The following is a 27,463-nucleotide window of genomic DNA, read 5'->3' as shown; positions in this document are numbered from 1 at the left end:
CTGGCAATCACCTCCAAAGCATTGAAAGCACACTCTCAGAACAAATCCTGTGAGCAAAAGCTTTTTATTTAGGCAAGGACGCAGATGTCAGATCTCAGTGTTTAAAGCTTTGCTTGTCTGTCAATTGCTCAGCCCCATCAAATCCTACTGTTCTCTCACCTTGATTTCCCTGATGAGTTCCAGGAAGCTCGGGAAACCTGTGCACATACTGTTACTCACAGAATCCTAGGTTCAAGAAGTAGCAGTTTACATATTGGTGTAATCATGAACAAAAGAGCTGAATTCCAGAGGTGAGGTGAGAATGATAGGCTTTGACACCAAAGCAACAGCTTTGCATCAAGGAGCCCTGGCAAGATCGAAGTCAATGGGAATCAGGGAGAAAACTGGTTTAAATCAAGCCTAGCACAAAGGAAAATGGTGTGGTTGTTGGAGGTCAATCCTGGAGCTTTGGTGCAGCAGCTCCTCAGGGTAGTGTCCTAGACCCAACCATCTTCAGCTGCTTCATCAATCCATCATAAGGTCAGAGGTGGGGATGTTCACTGATGAGTGCACAATGTTCGGTATCATTTGCAATTCCTTAGATACTGAAACAACCCGTGCCCATATGCAGTAATATCTGGGCGACTTTCAGGCTTTGGCTGATAAGTGGCAAGTAACACAAGTGCCAGGCACTGAGCATCTCCAACAAGAATGAATCTAACCTTCTCCCCTTGGCATTCAATGGCATTAACATTGCTGAATCCCCTACCATCAACATCCTGGGGTTACTATTGACCAGAAACTGAACTTGACTAACTATATTAATACTGTGGCTACAAGAGCAGGTCAGAGGCTAGGAATCTTCTGGTGAGTAGCTCACTTCCTGACTCTCAAAGCCTGTCCACCATCTATAAGGCATAAGTCAGGAGTATGATGGAATACTTTCCACTTGCCTAGATGAGCACAGCTCCAACAATTATCAAGCTCACCACCATCAAGGGCATATACAAAATAAACTGCAGCAACTTGCCAACCCTCCTGCATCAGAACCTTCCAAACCCACAACCTCTACGATCTAGGGGAACAAGGGCAGCAGATGTGTGGGACCACTATCACTAGCAAGTTCCCCTCGAAACCACACACCATCCTGACTTGGAAATATATCACCATTCCTTCACTGTCACTGGGTCAATATCCTGGAACTCCCACCCTAACAGCACTGTGGGTGTACCTACACCACATGGACTGCAGCGGTTCAAGAAGACAGCTCACCACCACCTTCTCAAGGGCAACTAGGGATGGGCAGCAAATGCTGAATGCCAGCTTTTAGATCCCAAGAAGAGAGTGATTGAATAAATAAATGAATACAGACTATGGGGGTTTCCACGCACTGTAGTTCGAGATCAGATGAAAGGCAGCAGTTGTGAGTTCCTGCCACTGCCTGACATGCCAGCAGTTTCAGTTGTTTTAACCTGCCAGTCATGCAGAAATCCACCCATCCTGTCAGGTTAAAACGTTCTCCCCTCCTCCTGCCTCCCCAATGTCTGGTCTTTCTCCCCTGTTGACAACATCATTATTCTCAGAATCTACTAAATTTTCTAACAACTACTTTGGTTTTAAAAATTTTTACCTCCTTGGCAAGAAATTCTTGAATTCCCCTTCCCCATGCCTCCCGAGTGTTTTGTCATCCATTGCTTTATTTACTCTTGCCCTCGCTCTCTGTATATTTACCTCAGTCTGATTTAGGAATACAGCTTCCTGCTTCTCCAGAATTCATTTCATTGATTCACAAACCTGAAACTCTCACTTCTGAACCCCAAGTCTGAAGATCCATGTTGGTGTCACCTGGTCTGCTTCTCCCAAAGTGACTTCTCACGTGGATTTATCTTTACAGGCCAGCCATCCGTCTCTTTATTTATTTAGAAATGTTCAGAACTCCATTTGCTTGCCTCGTCTGCACGCCAATGGTAGGTCCCACAGTGTGGGGCAGAATTTTATGGCTGACGTGCGGGTGGCGGAGCCCACATGCCAGTGCTTAAAATGTCGCGCACTGATGTCGCGCGAGCATCCCGACGTCAGCACGCGGCATCGCGATATTTGGGTGGGCACTATGAAGCATGGCACGCGCCCGCCATTAATTAAAGGCCTCATGAAGGCCCTTAACTCAGCAATTGATGCCGATTTTGAGGAGCCCGTGCGATCTTTGGCTTGGCGCATGGGCCCAATAGGCAGGCGTGTAACTGATTTTTATAACAAACCTCATCCACGGGTGAGATATGTGGGCTCAGAGGGGTTGTTAATGTTTTATCTGAAGTATTAAATACAGAAAGTGTTTTAAACTTGCCTGTGTGTGGTAGCAGTTCAGATCGATTTCCAATAGCTTTCTCTGTACTTTGAAGCTTCAGCTCACCAGTCTGCAGACAGTAATCTTTATCGGGCCTGCAGCTTTCTGGAGGCCTCCATTTAACCTGGGTATGGGTTCTGACATCTCCACTGGAGGCAGCTCCTCTGAGGAGGAAGGGAGGGATAGAATAAGGAGAAGGCCAGGAGTGGACAATCAGCCTCCAGTGGAGCCACCTTTGGGTGGCCAGGCGCAGGCACAAGGGGCGCAGGTCCAAGAGGTTGTCCAAGGTGGAAGGGGCCACAGAAGATGCAACTATCCTGCTGCCAGGGTATACAGGCGGCGAAGCAGCTACCTCAATATGACTGAGGTACAGTGCCGAAGGAGGCTCTGGCTGTCAAGGGGGACAGTGAACAATATCTGTCAGATGATTGGCCCTGAGATCTCCCCTAACTGTGTAGGTGGACACCCCATGCCAGCGGTTCTGTAAGTCACAGTTGCCCTCCACTTTTATGCATCTGGCTCCTTCCAGGGCTTGGTGGGTGATCTTTGCAGTGTCTCCCAATCAGGTGTCTACACTTGTGTCAAGCAGGTTACAGACGCTCTGTTTAGACAGGCATTGACCTTCATCCACTTCCTTTGCGACCAGGCAAGTCAGGCACAGCGAGCCAGAGGCTTCGTGGCCATTGCTGGCTTCCCCCGCGTCCAGGATGCAATCGACTGCACACATGTGGTCATCAAGGCGCCAGCTGGTGAGCCCGGTGCCTTCGTCAACAGGAAGGGCTTCCACTCCATGAATGTGCAGATAGTATGTGATCACAGGATGCTGATTCTGAAAGTCTGTGCAAGGTACCCAGGCAACTCCCACAACGCCTACATCCTCAGACACTCCCAGGTGCCGGGGCTCTTCAGTGCCCCGGCTCGGCTGGATGGTTGGCTAATGGGTGATAAGGGCTATCCCCTCAGAAGGTGGCTCATGACACCTCTCTGCCATCCAAGAACAGAAGCTGAGGAGTGCTACAATAGGAGCCACGGCATCACAAGGGCTGTGGTGGAGAGAGCCATCGGTCTTCTCAAGGTGCACTTCCGTTGCCTGGACCGCTCAGGGGACGCACTCCAGTACCCCCCAGATCGTGTCTCTGTGATAGTGGTAGCATGCTGCGCTCTCCACAATCTTGCGCTGGAAAGGGGGGATGCAGTTGACGATGAAGACCTTGACACAGTGGATGAGGCTGCACATGATGAATCCAGCAGTGTCTCAGAGGATGTGGAAGCACAGGGCAATGATGAGGGGCAGCACGCCAATCCGCTATTACACCAAGGAGGCAGGGACACCCGGGACTATAATCCAACGAGCCTTCAGCTAACTCCACACACATCGATCAGCAGGACCAGCATTGCCTGGCGCTTTCACACGTGGCACTTAGGTGCTACATCTTCCACCTCATCAGCTGCAACTAAGAGCTTAGTACAGAAACATCAATGTCCATTCAAACACTCATGATATGTCTGTGAAACATACAAATGCAGCACAAATGAAACACCCTCAGCCATGGTCAGAAAAGTGGACTTTATTGCCACCAAAATAAAGCACAAACGTTGCTCAGACGTACATAATTATATATTCCCTAATCTTAGGCCAACACAAAATGACCAGTGACAAATCCATGGAGTGCCTAATGTGCCTTATGCTTACGTTTGCAGGTGGTACGTCTAGGTGCCACCCCATCGCTCGGAGTAGCTTGTGAGACAGCCTGCTGACTCTGCTGTCCTGTTGGCCTTGATGACCTTGGGGGCTGTCCTCTGGCCCGTGGAGCCTGAGATGGCCTTGGCTGGGAGGGAGTGGCCAGTTCCAGAACTGGCACCTCCCCAGTTGTCGCAACCTCCCCAGTTGTCGCAACCTCAACGGATGCAACGGTCACTGGCAGAGGGGCGAAGGAGCTGCTGCCCTCATCCGGAGCGCCCTGAGAGGAGCTCACAGCGACGACAGGCAGCTGCTGCGCCGACATGAGGTCACATTGGACCTCTATCCTCACTGCAGATGGATGGGCGCCGAGCGGCGACACATGGAGCCCAGAACATCTCCCACATTGCGAATGACCACCTGCGCTATGAGGGCTTGCAGGTCAGAGCGTAACCCAATCAGAAGATTCTCAATCTGCTGGAAGCCCCTCTCCATGAGAGTCGCCAATCTCTCCATGGAGGAAGCCTGAAGCTCTGTCCTGAGGTTCATGCCTTCACTGACACTCTGCCTGGATTCCTCCACCACAGAGACCAAGTGAAGCACACCCTCATGCAGCCCTGCCAGATGTTTCCTCGCACCCTGCCGCTTGTCCTGCAGCTTCTGCATGGCTGATATCTCCAGAGGCACATCATCACTGCCTGACTCAGCATGTGCCTGGTTCCCTGCAGTCCTCTGGCTGCTGGCGCCATCAGCACCCTCTGTCCGTGCCATCTCCTCCAACGATTGTGAAGTGCCCTCTCCACTGTGCCCCGGGACACTAGCTGACGTCATAATCCCCACTGAAGTGTTTGTCGCTGCGGGTGCCTGGCGCGCTGAAAGGATGTGACACAAGTTGTAAGTGCAAGTGGCCCTCAGGTGTGGAGGGGGTGCTCTGGACTTGTTGGTGGTGGCCATGCGGTGGTGATGCTGAAATTAACAACAAGGACAGTGCATCAGTTAGCGTTCAGTCAGTAACACCTTTCATCCCTTTCTCCCCAGGCTCATAATGCGCTCACACCTCAAGAACCTAAGGAGACGTATATTGGTGGGGTGGTAAGTAGTCAAGAGGAGGCCCAAACATTACACGTGCATACAGACAGGCTGGTCAGATGGCCTAAGGAATGCCACATGGAATGTTATGTGTATAAGTGTGAGGTTAAGCACTTGGGCAAGACAAGCAAGGTACGGGAATACATGAGTAATGGTAGGACTGTGGGAAGTCACGATGATTACAGGGGCCTTGCTGGGCAGACCCGTTAAGGTAGCAGAACAGGAACATAAAGCGTTTTACAAGGTCAAAGCCAGACTTGCCTTTATTAGCCGAGGAATAGAATGTAGGAAAAGGGAGGTCAGGTTGCAAGTGCAGAAAACGCTGTCGAGGCCACATCTACACTTCTGAGTTCAGTTGTGACCTGCGCTTCATGGGAGGGATGGCATTGGAGTGGGGAGAGTGCAGAGGTTCCTGACCTGGATGCATTCTGGCCTGGAGAGTTGGAGTGATGAGGAAACATTGCATACACTTGTGACATTTGCCGTGGAACAGGAGATTGACAGGTCACATTATTGACCTTCATACCATTATGAGGGGCATAGAACAGGTGGACAGAAGGCAACATTTCCCCGTGGCGCAGGGATGACTAACGTGGTGGCATTTATTTAAGTTGAGTGACATGAGGTTGACAGGTGAGGTGCTGAGGACCTTTTGGACAGAGTAATGTGGGACGCACTGGCTGAAAGGGTGGTTGAGGTACAAACCCTCCTAAGATGCAATAAGTCTTTGGATGTGCAGCAGCGATGCCATGGCATGTTAGGCCAAGGGGATAGTGGTCACAAATGGGGTAAGGTGACTTTGGAAGGTACTAGAGACGCGCATCCTCAAGGGGCCGAGGGACCTTTGTGTATGACCCATACGTCTGACTGTATCAGTCTGTGAATGAGCAGTGTTGCTGCATTAACGATTGCAGCAATCATCAGTGCTTTGGATGGTGGGGAGACAGAGTGGATGGGACTGTGGCCCTCAAATACCTGACCGCTGCACCCCGGCCTTGCCGACACCTGCCGACCTGGCCGCCTGCCTCCTCCGCAGCTCCATGGCCAGCTCCTCATAAGTGGTGAGGTGCTGCAGCACAGCGTGCCCGCCACCCAGTCCACTGACGCTCCAGGCTTTTGTTCTCAGTTCTTGCCTGCAGAACAGAGAAGAGCATTTATTGGGGCTGATCGCTCATGTACTCTGCACGCGCACGCCGCACCCCAACCACAGTGGCCCATCTGAGGCCTCCAGTGGCTCCTGCCCACACTACTGGTGCTCAGGCACCAAAAGATAGTACGGCTGTTCCCAACCCCCTCCCCCAACGAATGGACACATTCGGCGTCCATCACTTTAAATAACACACGGGTATTAGCGCCCATGGCAAGGAGGAGCAACTAGGTGTGGCGCCGAGGCCAGCAGATGGCTCTTGGCCACGACACCTTGAGGTTCCCCTTCCACCATCTCATCACCATCAATATGACATGTGTTGGAGTTCTGAGTATGTGTCTAGCTGCCTCCCCTGCAGGTTGCCCCCACACTACTCAAATATGACAAACACCAGCATATGCTGCGGGGAGAACCCATCTTCTCCTCAGCCACTAAGGCTGATGTAAACATGGTCACTATCTGTTTGCCCACCCAGCATGTGCCAAATGCCCAATGCAGTAACGACACTAAGACGTGGTAGAGGGGGAGGTCTCAAAGACTAAGGCTACCTTCTGGGTAAAATGGCCAAGGCTGACATGGTACTCAACCTTCCAGAGCGCAACAAATCATTGAAGCGCTTGCGGCACTGTGTTCCGGTGCGCCGCACAGCATCTTGAGAGCTTACAGCCTCCGCTACCTCCTGTCACGCCTGCCTGGTCATGTGGGGGGCCCTCCTCCTCCCATCCTCCGGAAACAACACCTCCCGATGGTTTGACACCTCTTCCAGGAGGGCAGCAAGGCAGGCATCAGAGAACCGAGGCGCCCAGTGACCCCCCCCCCCTGCTGGCCTACCCTGCAGCCTGCCCCCCTCCTCCTCCTCTGCCCTCACCTCTTCTGGTGCCCAGTTGCTGGCCAGGGTGAACAGCCTAAAGGAGGCTGCCTGGCCGTTCTTTATGTAGACTGCCAGTTCCCCATTGGAACCGGCGGTCTGAACACGCCCGGCGTCGATTTGAATTTCTCGCTGAACACGGGAATCTGAAATGCGCTGGGCGGGCCTTAATTGGCCTGACTGCGCAAAATGGCGGCGTGGCCTGTTTCACCAGTCTCCCCGCCCGCCGCTGATTAGGTCGGGCCCACCCGCACGACAAACGCAAATTTCAGCCCGTGGAGTTCAGTACACCTTAACTCATTCAGTGCTCTGGCAGCCACTGGACAGATATTTTATGGCCCCATCGCAGTGGGGGTGGGGCTGTAAAATGCGGTGAGCAATTCAAAATCCATTGGTAAATGCAAAATACTGCGGATGCTGGATATCTGAAACCAAAACAGAAAATGCTGGAAAAACTCAGCAGGTTCAACAGCATCTGTGGAGAGAAAAACAGAGTGAATGAAATTTTTACTTCTCTTCCAGCCAAAGGAGTGGGAAGACCTGTTTAGGAGGTCCCTAGAACTCCTGTCTTTCCCTCATTGGATGAATGATGAATGTTCTTTCTCTTTTAAGGCTGTTATGACATGGCAGATGATGTGTGCCAGGGGGATCAAATCCATGAGGAAAACTTGATCACGCGGTCACAACAATTTTTCAATTTGTGTTTTATTTTGAGAAACGTGCCATGAATTCAGTAGTAATAAGTCCACCAAGACTCTAGAGCTTTTTTTTAGAAAACTAAATTAACATTTATTAACAAAAGAAAATATTTCAAGCACATACATAGGTCTACAAATTACTACTATAATAACTCCTAGAGCAGGATTTTACGCGTCGGCGAGCGGGGGCGGGGCCCGCTCGCCGATGCGTAAAATGACGTGTGGTGATGTCGGGGGAATTTAAATTTTCAGGAAGGCGGGGGCACAGCAAAATCAGTTGTGCACCAGCCGACCTGTCAAAGGTCAATTGAGGCCATTGACAGAGTCAGTTAAGTAATTAAAGGACCTGCCTGTCCAACCTTAAGGTTGGCGGGCAGGCCAGGAGCCCTGGCACCAATTTAAAAAAGCATGAAACCTCATCCACGGGTGCACAGCTGATTTTAATAAAGTTTTTGTGAAAATTATGGACGTGTCCCAACTCATATGACATTGTCACATGAGGGGACATGTTAGGGAAATTTTACTTTTCTAGCTTTAGGTTTTTTACATTTTGAGCCGATCTCCCTGAGGCTGCACTTAGCCTCAGGGAGATGAGTGCGCTCTTTCGTGCGCATGTGCGAAAGAGCGCACCCTCGATTTTGGAGTCCCCCCCCCCCCCCGCCCGCACAGAAGCGCTCTGCGCTTCCTCGCTGGGCGGGCCTTAATTGGCCCGCCCACATAAAATGGTGCCACCCCCCCGATTGGGCGCGCCAGTCAGAAATGCACCTGTGTGTGCCCGCCCTTCAACTTCGTCCCCAACGGGGGGAAAATTCAGCCCCTAAAACCCCTAATTAATCTGCCTTCCAGTTACACCCCCATTAAGGGAATGGTAAAAAATACATTTAAACAGATACAGGCAAGTCAACATAATACCCTAGATAGTAGAATTCAAAATGGCTTTTTCCAGCTTTGGTCTCTGTAGACAGCAATTTAATGCACAAATACTGGAGGCTTTTCACACTTCTGGTAGGCCTTTCTCATAATAGAAAACTTTTCATGGTGCTAATACTATCAGTAACCTTTGGGAAAAATAAACACATTGCTTGGTCTCGCTTCTCTGGCTAGGTATAAACATCCTACCATCTCTTTGAAATTCAAACTACTCTGATTTATCTACGAATGCAAATTCTCCTCACCTCACCTTCTAAGACTTCAGCCATGTTTACATATTTAGCATTTCAAACCTAGCTTCCTTTGATGAGTCAAAGCCTCCAGACTAGCTGTCTCCGACTCAATTAAATCACACACGCACACGCACACGCACAGACAAACTATCCAAACCCCACTATTAATCTACTTTTACAATAAATCACAATGATATTATGAGAATTATTATACTTTCATGACAAGGCTGCCAGGAAACTGCAGAGTTAATACAACTGAGTCTCAGCAATTCCTGGAATTCCACTGGTATCTCATTTTAGTTACAATAGGAGTTTGGAAGAACCCCTGAGAACTATGGTGCCAATTTCTTGGGATAGATAATCCTAAAATAGTTATCCATTGGCTGAATTTTACATCACCCCACCGGCGGTGGGTTTGCAGGCAATGCATGGGCACCATGCCCACTGCCTACCCACATGCACCTGCCCTCGCCACAAGTTTACCAGTGGCTTGCCCACCCTGGAACAATGGAGGTAGCCACTTAAGCACCTCATCCCGCCACTGCTGAGATCCAATCAGCAGCAGGAGAAGCCCACGCTAAGCATCCAGCCCCATGGCTCTCACTGCGTGGACTGGTGGCAGGCAAAGGAAGTGGTGCCTCCTTAATAGAATCGGTGGACTCATTGGTAGACACTTGAAGGCCATTTTCCCCCTCTACCCAGCTCCCCTCCCACCCCCCGGCCTCCCTACCCCCTCATCGGGGCCTTCTGGCCTGGCCCCTGGTGATGCCATTTCCCATCTCTTCCCCACCACTAACATTTCATTTTGGCTCTGGCTCCTCGGCACCAGGTGGCAGTGCTGGGACCAGAGAGCTGCCAGCCATTTGATTGGCCAACAGCTGTCAGTGGTTGGTCTTCCAGGTACGGATGGAATTCCCACCTTAAACCAATTAATGGCTCTTCAAGCATTAACTGCCCGCCGTAGAGGGGCTGACTCACCTTCCCCCCTGAACTTTTCCCTTGTGGGTGGGGAGTTGGGATCACTGCACCCCAGCCCAAACAATGAAACTGCATTGCTTTATGGTGACTATGGTTCATCCAGCTGCCATGTGGTGTAACAGAAAGTTATCAGATAACAAGCACTCTCTGGGAATTTATCTTCAATGAGCAACGTTTAGTCACTTCCCAAATCAAATGTAAAATTCAGATATTAGTCCTCCTGGACAAAGAAAAGGTCTCCTGTGACTGGAAGGGAACTTGGAAGCATTTCCCTCTCCTAAAATCATTGAAAATATTGACAGATTTGATAGGCACATCCTTGGAATTATTCAGTCAACAAATAACACGAGGAGAGCGGGACAAATTTCTTTCTTCCAATAGAAAAAATCAGGAAAATAAATCTATACCCCTAAAGGATTTTACAATTCATAACATAAATTGGGGTCCACCAGGAATTTTATGACCCTCACTAGACCAAATAGTTTTGTAAACAAACAGGAAATAGGTATATAAGTTAAGCAGAAATAAACCTCAAATAACTCAATGAAGAGCTCTTCAGGTTTGGAATGTGCTCTGCAACTTGCTCCTCTTCCTTACCTCAGAATTCATCAGCTTTGGTTTCTGTCTCAGGGCTCATTAACAATGGTACAGAAATATTTTAAAAATAAAGTCTTTGACTTTGATAACCTGAATGCTGAAAACATTCCTCAAGAGTGAAATGTATTGCAGACTGCAGTAAGAAAATAAAAGTGTTTTGTTGAGCACACAAAGGTACGAGAAATAAAAAAGTGGAACAGAATGGAAAACCGCCAGATTCATGGATTCATGGGTTGGCTATCGGATACTGCAACTGTAACATTGGAAGGGAAATCATTGAGTATAGTATATTGTAACTTTTGACAATTCAGAAATAGCTTCTGAAATGGCTAATTGGTGAAGAAGTGATTTGTCAGCAGTTGTGAGTTAGGACATCCGCTGTTACAAATCTGAGAACCCTCAGGCAACAGAAGAATGTATTTCACAAGATAATGGTGGGAAACATAGAGCAACGATTGGAAGATCAATGCTAAGTGGTGTTTTGAAGTTAAAAAGTGTCTAGTAGTTGAACAAAATGACAAAGCTTCAAAGAGAAAGCGCAACCTGAAATAGAAAAAAATGGAGGCAGCATGATTCATACAGTTCAAGAATGTCAAGGCCGATAATTTGCCCATCAACAATGAAATGTTCCACGTAGAAAGCCAAGGTTCTTTTTTAGGATTTGTACATTGATAACTTTGGTTACTAGATTTTAAAAACACGTATAAGTGTTACGAACCTGTGAGCACTGTAGATAACTTTTTGCACTCAATAATAGCAATTGCTCACATAAACAGTCTGAGTACCTACTTTTTATAGGAGTTGAACCGTACTGTCCTGCATTTACTGGTAGTGAATCACTAATCCCTGGTAGCGGGATTCAGCTTCCTCAACAGACATAGGTTGCTGGCATCAGCTGACTCTGAAGGAAGCTGCATGTGATTCAATTTTCCACTCTTATTTTGGGTATCATAACAATGAATCTCCCTTGTGATCTGTTTTATCCAAATGTTCTCCTTCAATCTCTCTGCAGATAAATAAGTTAACATTGGGTGAAACAAAGCTTATTTGGAATAGTAAGCTGTTTTATTCCACAGCCAGAGAGCACACTGAACAATCACACTTTAAATTAGAGTCGCTTGATACAATCAGTACGACTTTTGTCAATGTGTTTTAGCAGAAATAAGGAGCACAAAAGTGCTAATCCATTCTGGTGGGTCATCCAAATTTACTTAAAGATAAAACATCTCTGTACCATGTCCTGCCACTGAGGAGAATAGTGCAGCCTGTTCAGTTCCACTGCATTAGCATCAATATTTTATTATTTTTTTTCAAAACCTCTTGCACAAACTGCAGCAAGATCAAAAGCGCCAGGGCGCAAGGTGTCTCTCTGAATAACCACATATAGGTAATGAATTGTCCACTGTTTTCGTTTGTAAGGGAAACACATTTCACTCTCATATTGTAATTGCCATTCATTGCTTAATGATCCACAGTTCACCATGTGGTTTGCAGTGCTTAATTGTTCAATTGTTCTGTGTTTAATTTTGTGAGTTTGTTTACTATTGATGCTCACCGTACTTGATTAGTTAAGTCTGGGTGCAGTCTCAGGGAAAAGTTAAACAAACTGTAGGAGTGGCTGCAAGCAAAGAGAGCTGTAAGCATGGAGAAGACATTTTAAAGCAGCTTGAGTAAAACCTTTAACACGCAAAGATACTAGTGTCATCGTTGCATAGCTCTGAGATATAAAATGTACAACAAAGTAACGAGAAAGATGATGGAGAAAAGATTAAATTTACCAGCTCCAGCACCATTTCTTTCTTCACCTGGCGATGCACCCATGCTATGGGATCAATGAATTTTGGGGGTGAAGGCCTACTTGCTCACTATGGGGTGAACAGTGTGGATATAACAGTGATTCATAAGAAGGTGGTACATTGTTTCAGAACAGAAGGCCAGCAAATGTTCAAGCAACTCACAGGGGACACATCTACATTTGATAGAGCAGTAAGTGCTCTTGAAAAGTACTTTGGGCCAAAGAAAAGTGCGTTGATCAAACAATATACATTCTGTCAGAGATGCCAGAGAAATAGTGAGCACAGTAAACAATATATGGCAGTGTTGCAGCAATTGGCTTCTACATGTAAACCAACAAACCAATTTGTGACCACTTAATTGAAAGGCTTCAATTCTATGAATTAGGGAACATCTCATCATGAAGGATGTTGATTTTATTTTGGAAAAAGTGATGACCTTGGCAGTACAAATCCAATCTGCCGTGTTAGATTCAAAGCAATTATACAGACATGCACCCTTAGACTCAGGGCTGCAGACACATATTGCCCAATGAACTCACGTGCAAGGGTAACAGACAAAGAGACCGCAGCAGTCTCATCAACTTACGCCTTATCGTGGTCAAATACCTTCAAAACTGGACTAAATTGTGGAAGTGCTCATCGATTCACAATGCCATGTCCAATTCAACAGAAAAAGTTTAATTCATACTTAAAGTGGAATCATTTTGCAAAGCTGTGCAGATTGTCAAAGAAGAGGACTTATGGTTTGATACGTGGAGAAGTCTCTTCCTGAGAGCAAAGTACAGAATGTATATACCATCATGAATGGGAAATCAACAGGTTATTTTAAGCATTGCTCAGTCGACACCATGGCCTCAGCGTTGCCTCCCTTTGATGTTGGCATGAAAGTATCTATTTTGAGTGACAAACTTTACCATCGGTACTTTTCACAACTTTCTCTCACTCCTACAACAGATACTATTATTCCAGTTTTGGGAACAATTCCACAACGCTACAAAAATGCCACCCTAAACAGGTTCACATTCTACGTAATCAAAGGCAGAAGCCTGATGCGGGTAAACCTTTCCCTTAGGCTTGGATTGAAACTTCAAGATCCCACTGGAGCACACATTAACGTGATCAATAACTCAGAATATATAAACTGGCATGCTTCCTTATTTACTTGAAATGGGGAGATTAAGGGTACTGTCATGCTCCTCGGGTCGATACATCAATTCCACCAGTTTCACAAAATTTGACAACAGTTGCCATTTGCAATCCATGCTGAAGTGTCACAGGAGCTGAAATGGCTAGACGCAGATGGTATCATTGAGCAAATCAACTCATTACCACATATATCAAATCCAAGTCATTACACAAAGCAAAAATGGCAAACCTAGACTATGCATCGACCTCAAGATGGTCAATAAAGCAATCATTCCAGATGAGCATCCATTTCCTATGATCTAAGAACTATCAGCACAATTTCATGACTCCACAGTCTTCACAAAGCTCAATAAGTGATGGAACTATCTTGAGCTAACACTAGCAGAGCAAAGCCAATATCTTACAGCTCTTGTTACTCGTTAAGGTATATTTCAGTGGTTCAGAATGCCCTATGGACCAGGTTCAGCATCCAGTGCATTCCGGAAGATTATTTCTTTAGTCTTGTCAGATGTTGAGGTGACGCTTAACCTACTTGATGGTATTTCAATTGGTCTACTGCATTCGCTGCCCCCAGTGCGGTCTCCTCTACATTGGAGAGATCAAACGCAGTCTGGGTGACCGTTTTGCGAAACACCTTCGGTTTGTCCGCAAGCATGACCCAGACCTTCCTGTCGCTTGCCATTTCAACACAGCACCCTGCTCTCTTGCCCACATGTCTGTCCTTGACCTGCTGCAATGTTCCAGTGAAGCTCAACGCAAACTGGAGGAACAGCACCTCATCTTCCGATTAGACACTTTACAGCCTTCTGGGTTTAACATTGAATTCAACAACTTCAAACCATGAACTCTCTTCCATCTCCACCCCTTTTTGATCCCCTTTTTTCTATATTCATTCTTATCTTTAAATTTTTGTTTAATTTTTTTCTACTTATTTTCATTATTATTATTTTTAAATTTATTTCCATTTTTATTCATTGTTTTATCCGCAGCTTTTAGCCTTTTATCGATCTTTTTTTCCCACCAACGTCCCCTCCCCCCACCCCACACCCACTAGGGCCATCTGTCACTTTCCAGAGTGCTTACCCTGGTCTGGCCATTATCGACTCTTTCAACTCTTAATGTCACCATTAGCACCTCCTTTAGCCAGTACCACCACTATTAACAACCCTTTGACCTTTTGTTTATGCCATCTTTTGCAATCTCTCCTTTGCCTCCACCTATCACTGGCTTTCTATCCAGCTTCACCTGTTCCACCTCCCTTAAACAGCATATATTTCACCACACTTCTACTTCCCTTTAGCTCTGAAGAAGAGTCATACGGACTCGAAACGTTAACTATGTCTTTCTCTCCACAGATGCTGTCAGACCTGCTGAGCTTTTCCAGCACTTTTTGTTTTTGTTTCAGATTTCCAGCATTCCGCTGTATTTTGCCTTTATCTACTTGATGATATCATTGCCCATGGAAGGGACAAAGCAGAAGATGATCAGCGGTTATCATCGGTTCTCACTTGACTCGCTCAACACAATTTGACACTCAACAAGGACAAATGCACATTTGCAACATCTGTGATTGACCTTTTAAGGTACAGAGTGACAGTAGCTGGAGTAAAGCCTACACACAACATTGAAGCCATTCATGCACTTCCGACCCCATTTACTGTGGCAATCTTCGGATCAAGAATTGTTATTTGACTGGAAATGTTAACTCTGTTTTTCTCTTTCCACAGATATTTTCAGACCTGCTGAGTTTTTTTTTCCCCCAGCACTTAATGTTTTTATTTCACATTTCCAGCATCTGCAGAATTTTGCTTTTAACGTACCTTGAAATAGTGCTGTACTGCAGGAATCTTCCTGACTGATCCAGTCACAGGAAATACTGTTTCGACATTTCAATGTTTTACATAATAAGTACTCAAGTAGATGCATGTACCTCATTACACATGTGTTCAGCTGGTGCCCTGGCATAGCACAGAGGTATCGTGAGCCATGGCTACAGCAACTCACGTTTATTGAATAGGAACCACCCCTTGCATTTGTACTTCAGGGTCCAATATTGAAAGGAGCAGTTGGCTGCCTTAACATGAAGGTATCGTGACAGTTGCTTGAGAAGTGTGCATTAGCTTGTGTAATCTAATGCAAATGGCTACAAAGAAGCTGTATAATCCTTTCCTAACAATGTAGATAGTGACAGTGTGCAAGGGAGCATGCTAGGTTGTGTGGGTGCAATCTACAAGCTTCTGGACCTTCAGAAATCCTGTCGCTCCAGAAAATTACACAGCCTTGTCATGTTATTTTGGTTGTCTATGGGGAAGGCAACGAAAAGATTTTCTCCAGGATTGTATTGCTGATGTGGTGCCTGGAATGATAACAAAGAGTAGATGTTAAGGACAGTTAACATCTTGACCACCACTAGCAATGCTCCACCTGAAGAGGATTTTGGCTGCAGCTCAGAGTGGCGAATATAGCTCAGTTCTTGCCAAGAAAACCTCACAGATACAATTCTTCTTACAAATGGAGCCATGTGTGCCCCTGTCTAAAGGAGTACCATTAGCTGATCACTGTACAGAAATGTACTGAGGACACAGGCTTGGTAAACTCATAGTTTGGTGTTCTCAGTCAGGTTGCTGTTATTCCACATTCTCTTACTCAGCTCGGACATAACAGCTGCAACCTTTGCGATGCGTGCATTGATTTCAGCATCAAGTGACAGATTGCTGGGGATTGTGGAGACTAGATATGTGAAACTATCAACAACCTTCGGCATCACATTGTTAATGCTGATAGATGATGGTATGGCAATATCATGGACAATGACATTTGTCTTCCTGATACTGATGGTCAAACCATGAGAGAGTCTGTTGATTTGCCGCTGAAGGTGTTCCTCAATATGGAATGTTAGTGCAACATCATCAGTGTTGAACAACTCTGATGAGGACTTGATACACCTTTGCTTTGGATCTCAGGGGAGCAAGGCTTAATAGTTTTCCATCAGTTCTGGCCATCAGTGGACACCCTCTGTAAGCAACCTGAGGGAATATGACAGCAGCAGAGAGAAGAATATGCCAAAGAGTGTTGGTGCCAGACACAACCCTGTTTAACCCCACTGTGGATGTCAAAGGGTTTGATTTTGCTGATTTAGCTGACCTTACCCATCATGTTGTCATGGGAAGAGGAGATCACATTGAGCAGCTTCAGTGGGCAGCCAATTTTCTCCAGTAGCTTAAATAGGCCACCTCTGTTCACGTGGTCAAATGCCTTGGTGAGACCAATGAAGGCAATACATAACAATCTCCTTTGTTCACGGCATTTCTCTTACAGGTGCCTGACTGAAAAGCTCATGTTAACTGTAGATCTTCCAGTTCTGAAACCACACTGGGTTTTGAGTTAGATGTGTTCAGCCAGGATCTGCAGCCTGACAAGGGCAACGTGGACAGATACTTTTCCCATGATGCTTAGCAGGGAGATGCTCAATAGTTTTGCAATCGCTGTGGCCGCCCTTGTTCTTGTACAGGGTCACAATCTTTGAATCACACATATCCTGGGACACTGCCCCATCCCCCAACAGTGTGGAGTTCGTGCAGATGCTATAGGTGTACCCATTTTCTGTGCTTGATGAGTTCAAGCTGTATAACAGTGCCTGGAGCTTTGCCCATGGCAAGTGAGTCAATAGCTTTGCTAAGCTGCACTATTGTTGATCAATATCCAGCCATGACAGACACGTTTTCTATGGTGTCTAGAGCTTTCTCAGTGACAGTGTTCTCCCTAGAGTACAACTCAAGGTAATGTTCCATTCATCTCTCTGCCTGCCTATTGCAGTCGGTGATGACCTCCATGGTCTTCTTTCTCAATGAAACCATTTTCTTTGCTGATGGACTTGTTGCCATTTTGATCCCTTCATACATTCTCTCTGTCAAAGGACAGCTGGATATTTTGGCAAGGTTGTAACCTGTAGTCATTGGTGCACTTCAGATGCTTGGACTACTCAGGTGGCTCATTCTAATACACTTTGGACAGGGTTTCCCGCATCATTGCAGTGTGTTGCGCCCTTTACAATCTGGCAATACAAAGAGGTGACCCCCTGCCAGAGGATGACCTGGAGGAGGATGAGAGCTCATCGGAGGATGAAGATCCAGAGGTCCAGGAACCTCAGGAGGTTGCTGAGGGTCAGTGTGAGTGTGATCACACCATGGAGGAAGACTTGGGAGATGTGCCCATGAAACAGTAATCGCTAACAGGTTCCAGGGAGAGTAAAGTTAAGTGAGGGCATATAGCCACATTGCTCCTAGCTCTCAATACCATTGTCTTTCATCTCAGGTGATGCCCACTCACTTGCAGCGAGAACGAGTCCCACATTCACACTTGTATCATAAATCACCCGGCCATGATCTCTGCTTTGGTCCATGGTGCCTGAGTGAGCTCACTCTGGGAACTGAGTCCAAAAAGGAACAAGAGCGATGCTAGAGAAGACTTGCAGCCTTCGCCGCCATCTATTGATAAAAACACTGCTGCGACTGAGATGTAGACATGCCTAGGGATCTCCTCCTCTCGTGCATGTCTTGCCCCAAATGCCACTAGATTATCAGTGCTGATGAGCTGCCCTCAATCAATGGTGTTCCTGGAGGAAGAAGGGTTAGAAATGCATCACACGCTTCAAGTAATGATTTGAACACATCTCCCTGACATCACACAAGGGCGCGGAGACTAGTTCTACTGAAAGTGACATCACAGGAATGTTAATCTCACAGCGGGACACTATCACTGAGTGGGAGGATGGCTAAACCTCGACCTAAGAGGATTCCAATGTACAAATTCACACCTTCCGTTGCCCAAAACCTTCACATAACCATCAAATGTATTCACAAAAGTGCAATTTATTTACATGTATCGCACACCCATGACCCAAAAGTGACATCAATTTTTCTTAGCTTTCCTAACCCTACCGCTACATCTGGGTGCAGCGCCAACATCCACAGCAGAGGTGGAAGCAGCCTGCTGACTGCTACGTCCTGATGCCTGTGATGACCTTGGCAGGCGTCCTCTGGTGGCCCAGGGCTGGAGGGCTCCGGCCTGATAAAAGTCACCTGCTCAGGGGCAGAAGTGCCCTCGGTAGCCTGAGAAGCTGGAATGGATGAGGTCACAAGCAGAGGAGACTGTGAGCGACTGCACACCACTGGAGTGTCCTGAGAGGATATCCGGCTGATGCTCAATCTCACTGTGGGTGCCCGAGGGCCGCGCCCTGACTCCTGCAGGAGATGGTGTACCTAGAGGAAGGTCAAGGTGCCTCATCCCTATGTCACCTACATCCTGATGGTGCCACCAGGATGTGTGGCCAAAGAGTGCAGGGCCAAATGCAAATCCAGCAAGGCCTGCTGGACCAAGGTCTCCATGGTGATCGCCATCCTTCCCATGGTGACCATGAGGCGCTCGCATGTCGGAGCCACGACATTGCACAGAACACGGATGGATTCCTCCATCGTTTGCTCTAGTCTGCTGAGTGACTGCCGAATCTCTGCCTGTGTGTCCTTGAGGTGATGGAGGGTGTGAGTGAGTGCTGTGACGGTTCTTCCAGAGCTTCCTCTTCGTACATGGTCTGCAGGCTGGGACTGGTGCTGAACTGCTTTGCGGGCCTCGATCCACTGGTGCCTTGAAAATCGAAAATAGAGTTTCAGTTAATGAGCATGAGCTAGATAAGACTGCATGTGAGTCACTGTGATTGTCAGGATTTGATGAAGTGATGGAGCTGTGATCCAGGTTCCTGGGACAGGCCGATCTCCTGGCCTCCCCAGCCAGCTCAGCTGCAGCCTCCTCAAACTCAGTGAGGGCAATGATGTCGGCCGTCCCTCCCCCGGCCTGCGTTCACTCACGTCTGTTGTGCACCAGCTGGGCCTGTATGAAGAAGAAGGATTTTGATGTGCTGAGAAGGGATGGAGCAGAGGTTAGGTAAGATGCATGTCCTCTGTGTGTGGTGATCCCTCCCCAGAAGGGCCAGAGGATGGAGTGTGAGCAACATGGTAGATGGGATGGTGGCGATGTGAAAGTCTTTGTGAGAGAATGAGTGTTGATATGCGTCCCAGCTAGTGGTTGTGTGAGATCCCTGAAGAGAGTAGCCTTTTGAGTGCATGATGCCATGATGAGAGTTTGATATTGGAGGCTGACTTACCCTGGCAGAGAGGGTATCATTCATCCTCTTCCTGCAGTGGGTGGCATTTTAGGCACAGTTGCCAGCCGCGCACTGTTATGGCCTCCCAGGCCTGAGAGGTGAAGCTGCTATGCTTCCTGAAACCATCCCTGGGATACAGGATAAGCCTGTGCACCTGCACTCCTCTGATCAGGGCCTGGAGGACCTGGTGAGTAAAGCAGGGTGCTGCCTTCTTCTTGAGGCTTTTGGCCGCCTTCTTGTGGCTGGAAGACATCTCTGCACGTACCCTGAAGACAGGTGGGCTGGAGAGAGTGAGATTATGTGTTGGGCTGGCGTTTAAATATGGCACCCGGACCTTCGACCCCACCAGCTGACAGCCGGCAGACGAATCAGCTCCTGACCCACCAGGTGATGCAGCCCAATACTCACCTGTGCATAATTAATGAGCTTCAAAGCACGGAATCGGGCACGAGCTCCCGCCATTCCGGCCAGCAGGGCGGGCCCAACCAAAACCCCCCGCCACCGCACTTATTCTCATAAATGGAAAATTCCGCCCAATATTTGGCACACACAAATTTTGGGAAACTGCAGGGGTATCTAAATGACTTTGCAGTAACTTCATAAACATACTCAAATCATGTTCTCAACTGTTTCAGACTGGAGCTTCCTACACCGACCAAATAGGTCATCAGAAATTGGGGACAACAAAATATTTCAGCAAATCCCTACCCTGGTTCATGATTAGTAACACTTCGCTTGCATATAGAAATATCAGTATGAGTTGGAAAGTCCAGGCTAACGCAATCAATTTTCCTCCCTGTCCTTCCCCAGTGTAAATCAGGTGCCCAGCTATTTCTCCATTGAACCTGAGTGTTTTTTCTGAACCCCTTTAATATAAATGCACTCGTCTACTTCACTGCCTCAATATGAGGTGGGAAACTGTTGATTTGCCCCATTAAAGACTTTGGGCAACTTAGAGTGGAGGTATCATTTTATGCCTGTGGCTGATGTCAGAAACAGCAGCTAAATTGTCATTCTTCATATAGAGCAGTCTTGCTGCACTGAAGAATTCATTAAATTGATCTACCTGCGAGTTGCTGGCTGCCCTTTTACAGATTCTCGGAGGTATAATGCTGAGCACGCAGGATAAACACATTCTGAAAATCAACCAGCTCAGCCTAAACAAATGTAACACTAAATGGATTAACAAAGACAGGAAAACAGCCTCACAAAATCCTACAGGGAGTGAGCGGAAGAGACTCAATGACATGAATATAACAAAATTAAGAAACAAGGGTGATCAGAAGGGCCAAGGGAAAGCTAGAAAAGAGTAAAGCTGCAGAGATTAAGCATAACAGCAAAGAAATTCTTTCAGTACTACAATAGTAAGTGCCTTATGAAAAATGATAAAACTATAAAAGATGCATACAGGCTTGAAACTGAGGATAAGAAGATATAATAAAAAATCTGAATAGCTCCTTCCTCCAAGGACTCACAAAGGAAGGCATGAGCAGAATGTTCTCCTGCAGTAGCTGAAGGTGTAGCCTCTCCTGCTGTCTATCAGGGGTCACGTGATGTTCTCAGAGGCTCCGAACATAGAGCCCTAAGCGGTGTAATCCAGGGGGGTGGGGCTTCCTGATGAGGGTCCTGATCGAGCATGTAGCATCTGGAAAGCTCTTTTTAATAAAATTTATCCGTTTCTTGTTGAAACCAGTCCAGTCTGTCAAGTTATTATATTTGGCAACGAGGGTAAAATAGCTCTGGCTATTTGGCTGGTGAGTTCATCGAATCGTGAGAAAAAAGAGAAGATTACTCACCAGTCATGCCACTCTTTGGCAGAATCGATCCTTACTATGTGACTATGGAGGATTGGAGCCAGAATGTAGAGCGCCTTGGTTTTTATTTTGTAGTGAATGAAGTTACCGCGGAGGAAAAGCAGAAAGAAATCCTTTTGAGTGTATGTAGTAGCAAAACATACAAACAATCTTATCTAAATGTGCCCAATTCTAAGTCCTTTAATGAATTAGTGGACCTCATGAATACTCATTTCCAGCCGAAACCATCTGTAATAATGCAGAGGTTTAAGTTTATAATGTTTTTATATTCATGGGATGTGGGCATCACTGGTTAGGCCAGAATTTATTGCCCATCCCTAACTGCCCTTGTTCAGAGAACATTTAAGAGTCAACCACACTGCTGTGGGTCTGGAGCCACATGTAGGCCAGACCACGTAAGGACAGCAGATTTCCTTCCCTAAAGGGCATTAGTGAACCAGATGGGTTTTTACAACAATCGACAATGGTTTCATCGTCATCATTAGAATTTTAATTCCAGATTTTTAATGAATTCAAATTCCACCATCTGCCATGGCAGGTTTCAAACTCATGTCCCCAGAGCATTACCCTGGGTATCTGGATTATTAGCCCAGCGACAATACTACTACGCCATCGCCTCCCCTAGAGTTAGGTGCACGGGACAGTCCATGGCAACCTATGTAGCGAAGCTGAAGCAGTTGACTGAACACTGCGGCTTTGGGGACACCTTAAATGAGATGCTGCAGGATGGATTAGTTTGTGGAGTTCAGGACGACGCCATTCGGTGCTGTTTACTTGCAGAGGTCAATATTGATTTGAAGCGCACCCTGGAAATCTCCCTCTCCATGGAAAGTGCTGCAAGAGACTCACAGGCTTTGCAACACATACAACATGGCGCTGTTCTTCACGGGGGGGTGTGAACCTACTGCTGGGCGTGACGCGACAACCAGACCCACGGCATCAAAGCAAGAGGCAATGTTAGAAACATGAAAAGGCCCAGAAGAAACACTGCAGAAGTGACTCAATGGTTAAGCTGTTACAGATGTGAGGGTGACCACAAGCCGGACACCTGCAGATTTAAGGAGGCAGAATGCCATTACTGCCATAAGAAAGGTCAGATGGTAAGGCAATGCACGGCGAAGTCGAAACAGCCCATAAAGCAGAAAACCAACATGATTGAATTGAAAAATCAAGCAGAACCTGAAGCTGCCAATGCTGACATCTATTGCCTGTATAACGTCACCGCTGTAAAAGCCGAACCTATTACTGTCACAATCCAAGTTAATGGGAAGCCACTAACAATGGAGGTGGATACGGGAGCCTCAACCACAGTGGTGGGAGAGCAGATGTTTAAATACCTAAACAAAAGTACTCAGCCACTGCATCTGGAGGGGACAACAACAAAATTGAAAAATCTATACAGGTAAAGGGCATTGCCACAGTACCAGTGTCTTATAGGCAAAAGACAGCTCATCTTCCAGAGATAACAGAGACAGTAGAAAGACATAGTCTTCTGGGCCACAAGATCATAAGATGTAGGAACAGAAATGGGCCATTTGGCCCACCGAGTCTGCTCTGCCATTCAATGAGATCATAACTGATCTGATAATCGTCAACTACCTTTTCCTGCCTTTTCCCATAACCCTTGATTCCCTTGCTGATTAAAAATCTGTTTATCTCAGCCCTGAATATACTTAACGACCCAGCCTCTACAGCCCTCTGAGGTACAGAATTCCACAGATTCACTACCCTCTGAGAGAAGAAATTCCTCCTCATCTCTGTCTTAAATGGATGACCCCTTACTCTGAGATTATGCCCTCTGGTCCTAGACTCTCCCACAAATGGAAACAACCTCTCAGCATCTACCCTGTCAAGCCCCCTAAGAATCTTTTATGTTTCAATGAGGTCAACTCTCATTCGTCTAAACTCCAATGAGAACAGGCTTAACTTACTCAACCTCTCCTCATAAGAAAATTCCTCCGTACCCGGGATCAACCAAGTGAACCTTCTCTGGACTGCCTCCAATGCCAGTATGTCTTTCCTTAGATAAGGGAACCAAAACTGTTCACAGTATTCTAGGTGTGGTCTAACTAGTGCCTTGTATCGTTTCAGCAAGACTTTCCTATTTTTATACTCCATTCCCTTTGAAATAAAGGTCAGCATTCCATTTGCCTTCCCTTTTACCTGCTGAACTTGTATGTTAGCTTTTTGGGATTCATGCACAAGTACCCCCAAATCACTCTGTGCTGCAGCTTTCTGCAGCCTTTCTCCATTTAAATAATAATCAGAACCTCTATTCTTCCTGCCAAAGTGCATAATCTCACATTTTCCCACTTTATATTCCATCTGCCAAGTTTTTGCCCATTCACTTGACCTGTCTATATCCCTCTGTAGACATCCTCACCACTTGCCTACCCACCTATTTTTGTATCATCTGCAAACTTGGCGATAGTACATTCACTTCCCTCATCCAAGTCATTAATATATATTGTAAATAATTGTGGCCCCAGCACTGATCCCTGTGGCACTCCACTAGTTACAGGTTGCTGTCCTGAAAATGACCCCCTTATCCCAACTCTCTGTCTTTTATTAGTTAGTCAACCCTCTATCCATGCTAATATACTACCCCCAAGACCATGGGCTCTTATCTTATTAAGTAATCTTATGTGCGGTACCTTTTTGCAGAGATTGGTTATGGAAAATCAAATTTGACTGGTCTCAAAAATTTCACCTGAGAACAGGAGGACTCCTTGAACTAAGGATATATGACAGTGTATTTCAGGACTAATTTTTTAAAAATTCATTCATATGATGTGGGTGTCGCTGGCCAGGCCAGCATTTATTACCCACCCCTAGTTCAGGGGGCATTTAAGAGTCAATCACATTGCTGTGGGTCTGGAGTCACATGTAGGCCAGACCAGGTAAGGATAGCAGATTTCCTTCCCTAAAGGATGTTAGTGAATCAGATGGGTATTTACAACAATCAACAATAATTTCATGGTCATCATTAGACTTTTAATTCCAGATTTTTATTGAATTCAAATTCCACCATCTGCCATGTCAGGATTCAAATCCAGGTCCCCAGAGCATTACCTTAAGACTCTGGATTACTAGTCCAGCAACAATACCACTACGCCACTGCTTCCCCAAGGGAAGTTAAAAGGCTTGCAAGCAAAAATATATGTGAATCCTTAGGCGACACCCTGTTTTTTTAGACCAGACCTGTACCTTATGTGTTAAAGGAGAAGGTGGATGCAGAACTGTGCCGGTAAGAAAGGCTGGGCATCATCCAACCTGTCCAATTGTCGGAATGGGCAGCACCCATAATTCCAGTGGTTAAGCCTGACCAAACCATAAGCATTTGTGGGCACTATAAATTGTCCGTAAACAAGGCAGCCAAACTAGATAAGCACCCCATTCCAAGGATAGGTGACTTATATGCAAAGCTGGCTGGAGGCAAATCAAATACAAAATTGGATATTAGCCACGCCCACCAACAATTAAAGCTGGATAGCACGTTTAGAGGACACGTAACCATCAACATGCATCAGCAAGCACAAGGGTCTTTATCAGTATACTTGCCTACCCTTTGAAGTATCGTCTTCATGTGCAATCTTTGAAAGGACAATGGAGAGCCTTTTGCAAGGACTTCCCCAAGTGGTAGTATACCTAGATGATGTTCTGATCACAGGGTCAACCGAGACCGAACACTTGGCCAATCTGGAGGAGGTGCTAAGAAGGTTCATGGAAGCCGGTGTATGGTTAAAGTAAGAAAAATGTACATTACAAGCTCCAGAAGTTACTTACCTGGATGGATGCCATGGGTTTGCATCCGGTAGAAGAGGAAGTTTGGGCAATCAAAGATGCGCCCTCACCGCCCAAAGTAATCGAACTTAAGTCTTTCCTGGGTATGATCAACGACCACAGCCGCTTCTTGCCTAACTTATCAACTGTGTTAGCACCATTACACTTGTTAAAAAAATCACTGTTGGCCATAGAATTCACAAAAGGAAGAAGCCTTGAGAAAGTAAAGAAACTGTTGCATTTGTCATGTTTATTGGTACGCTACGGCCCATCAAAAGAATTGGTATTAGCATGTGATGCTTCTCCTTATGGTGCAGGAGCCGTGTTATCACAGAATGGAAAATGGATCAGAAAGGCCCATTGGCTAAGTGTCGAGAAGAGTTATTCCCAGCTAGAAAAGGAAGGTTTATTGGTGGTATTCGGTTTGAAGAAATTCCATCAGCACCTGCATGATTGACATTTCACCATTGAGTTGGGCCATAAACCATTAATGGTTTTATTCAGTGAGGATAAGGCCATTCCGCCAATAGCATCAGCAAGAATACAATGTTGGGTTTTGACGTTATCTGCGTATGAATATACCTTTATGTGCCGTCTTGGCATACACATTATAAATGCAGATGCACTCAGTTGTCTTCCGTTACCAGATAACACTGTACATGCTCCAGTGCCATAAGAAGTGGTGCTTGTGCTGAATTTCTTGGATTCTTCGCCTGTGTGTCCGAAGCAAATTAGAAATTAGACGAACAGAGATCCAATTTTATTGAAAGTCACAGGCCTTGTTTTAGAAGGGTGGTCAAATTCACCTTTGTCTGAAGAGCTGAGACCATTCCATTCCCAAAAAACAGAGAGAATTTTTCAAGGCGGAATTTTGTTGTGGGGATCAAGGGTTATTGTCCCTTCGCAAGGAAGAGAACCACTCTTGACAGAGTTTCACAGTGCGCATCCAGGAATGTCAAAGATGAAAATTCTTGTGCAAAGCTATATCTGGTGACCAGGCATCGACAGTGACATTGAAAGCATGGTCAAGCACTGCCTCCATTGTCAGCAACAACAGAAGTTGCCTGTTTCAGCTCCCCTACATCCATGGGAGTGGCCTGATTGACCCTGGGTTAGGCTACATGTTGACAATGTAGAACCATTCCTAGGTACCATGCTTTTGTTAATCAAAGATGCGCATCCTAAATGGATGGACGTATATGAAGTCAGATCACCAACATCGAGCGCAACTATCGGGAAGCTGCGTCGTTGTTTTAGCATACTTGGCCTACCAGAAATCATCGTTTCTGATAACGGTGCAGTCTTTACCAGTACAGAGTTTCAGAGATTCATGAACTTAAATGGAATCAGACATATTAAAACAGTCCCATACTATCCTTCATCAAATGGTTTAGCTGAGAGAGCTGTGTAAACTTTCAAATCTGGAACGAAGAGGTTATCAGAAGATACTCTAGAAACTCGACTTTCCCACTTTCTTCTCATTTATCGTACAGTGCCACATTCCACTATGGGTTCAACACCATCTGAATTATTGATGAAATGCCACCTACATACAAGATTAAGCCTGGTATTTCCAAACTTAGAGGGGAAGGTAGAGAGGAATCAGAGTAATCAAAAAATGAATATTCATAGCAAAGCTTGCACATTTAGTGAAGGAGACACAGTATTTTTGCAGAATTTTGGAAGTGGACCTTGTTGGGTTCCTGGAACCATTGTCTCAGAGACTTGTCCCTTATCCTTCTGGGTTGAAGTGGAAGACCGAATTGTTTGAAAACACATGGACCATATTCGTGATAGAGAGATTTGCTAACAACCAACTATTCCACCTGTGATTAACGTTGAACCGTCATTTCCTGAGGTGACAGATCGACCTAGAATAGACATGCCCGATATCTCTGTAGAGTTTCCAAACCCTGAACTGCCACTTTCTAATGATGTATCATGTGCTGAAGTTCCTGATCATGTCGATCATGTGGAAGAACCTCAAGTGGTAGAGCTATGCCACTCTAAAGGAATAAGGGAGGTACCTCAGAGACTTAAGCTTTAATTAGCTGACGTTGTATATATGTACGTGTTGTCGGATATTCAAATGTTCTCTGTCAATAGAAACTGTAAAAAGCTAAAGGGGGAGGAAATGTAGTAACTGAATGTATAGCTTCTCCTACGGTCTATCAGGGGTCACATGATGTTCTTGGAGGCTCTGACCAATGACCCCTAAGC

The sequence above is a fragment of the Cetorhinus maximus genome, chromosome 1 (genome assembly GCF_964194155.1).
Source record: "Cetorhinus maximus chromosome 1, sCetMax3.hap1.1, whole genome shotgun sequence".
Lineage (NCBI taxonomy): Eukaryota > Metazoa > Chordata > Chondrichthyes > Lamniformes > Cetorhinidae > Cetorhinus > Cetorhinus maximus.
This window is presented reverse-complemented; position numbering follows the sequence as displayed.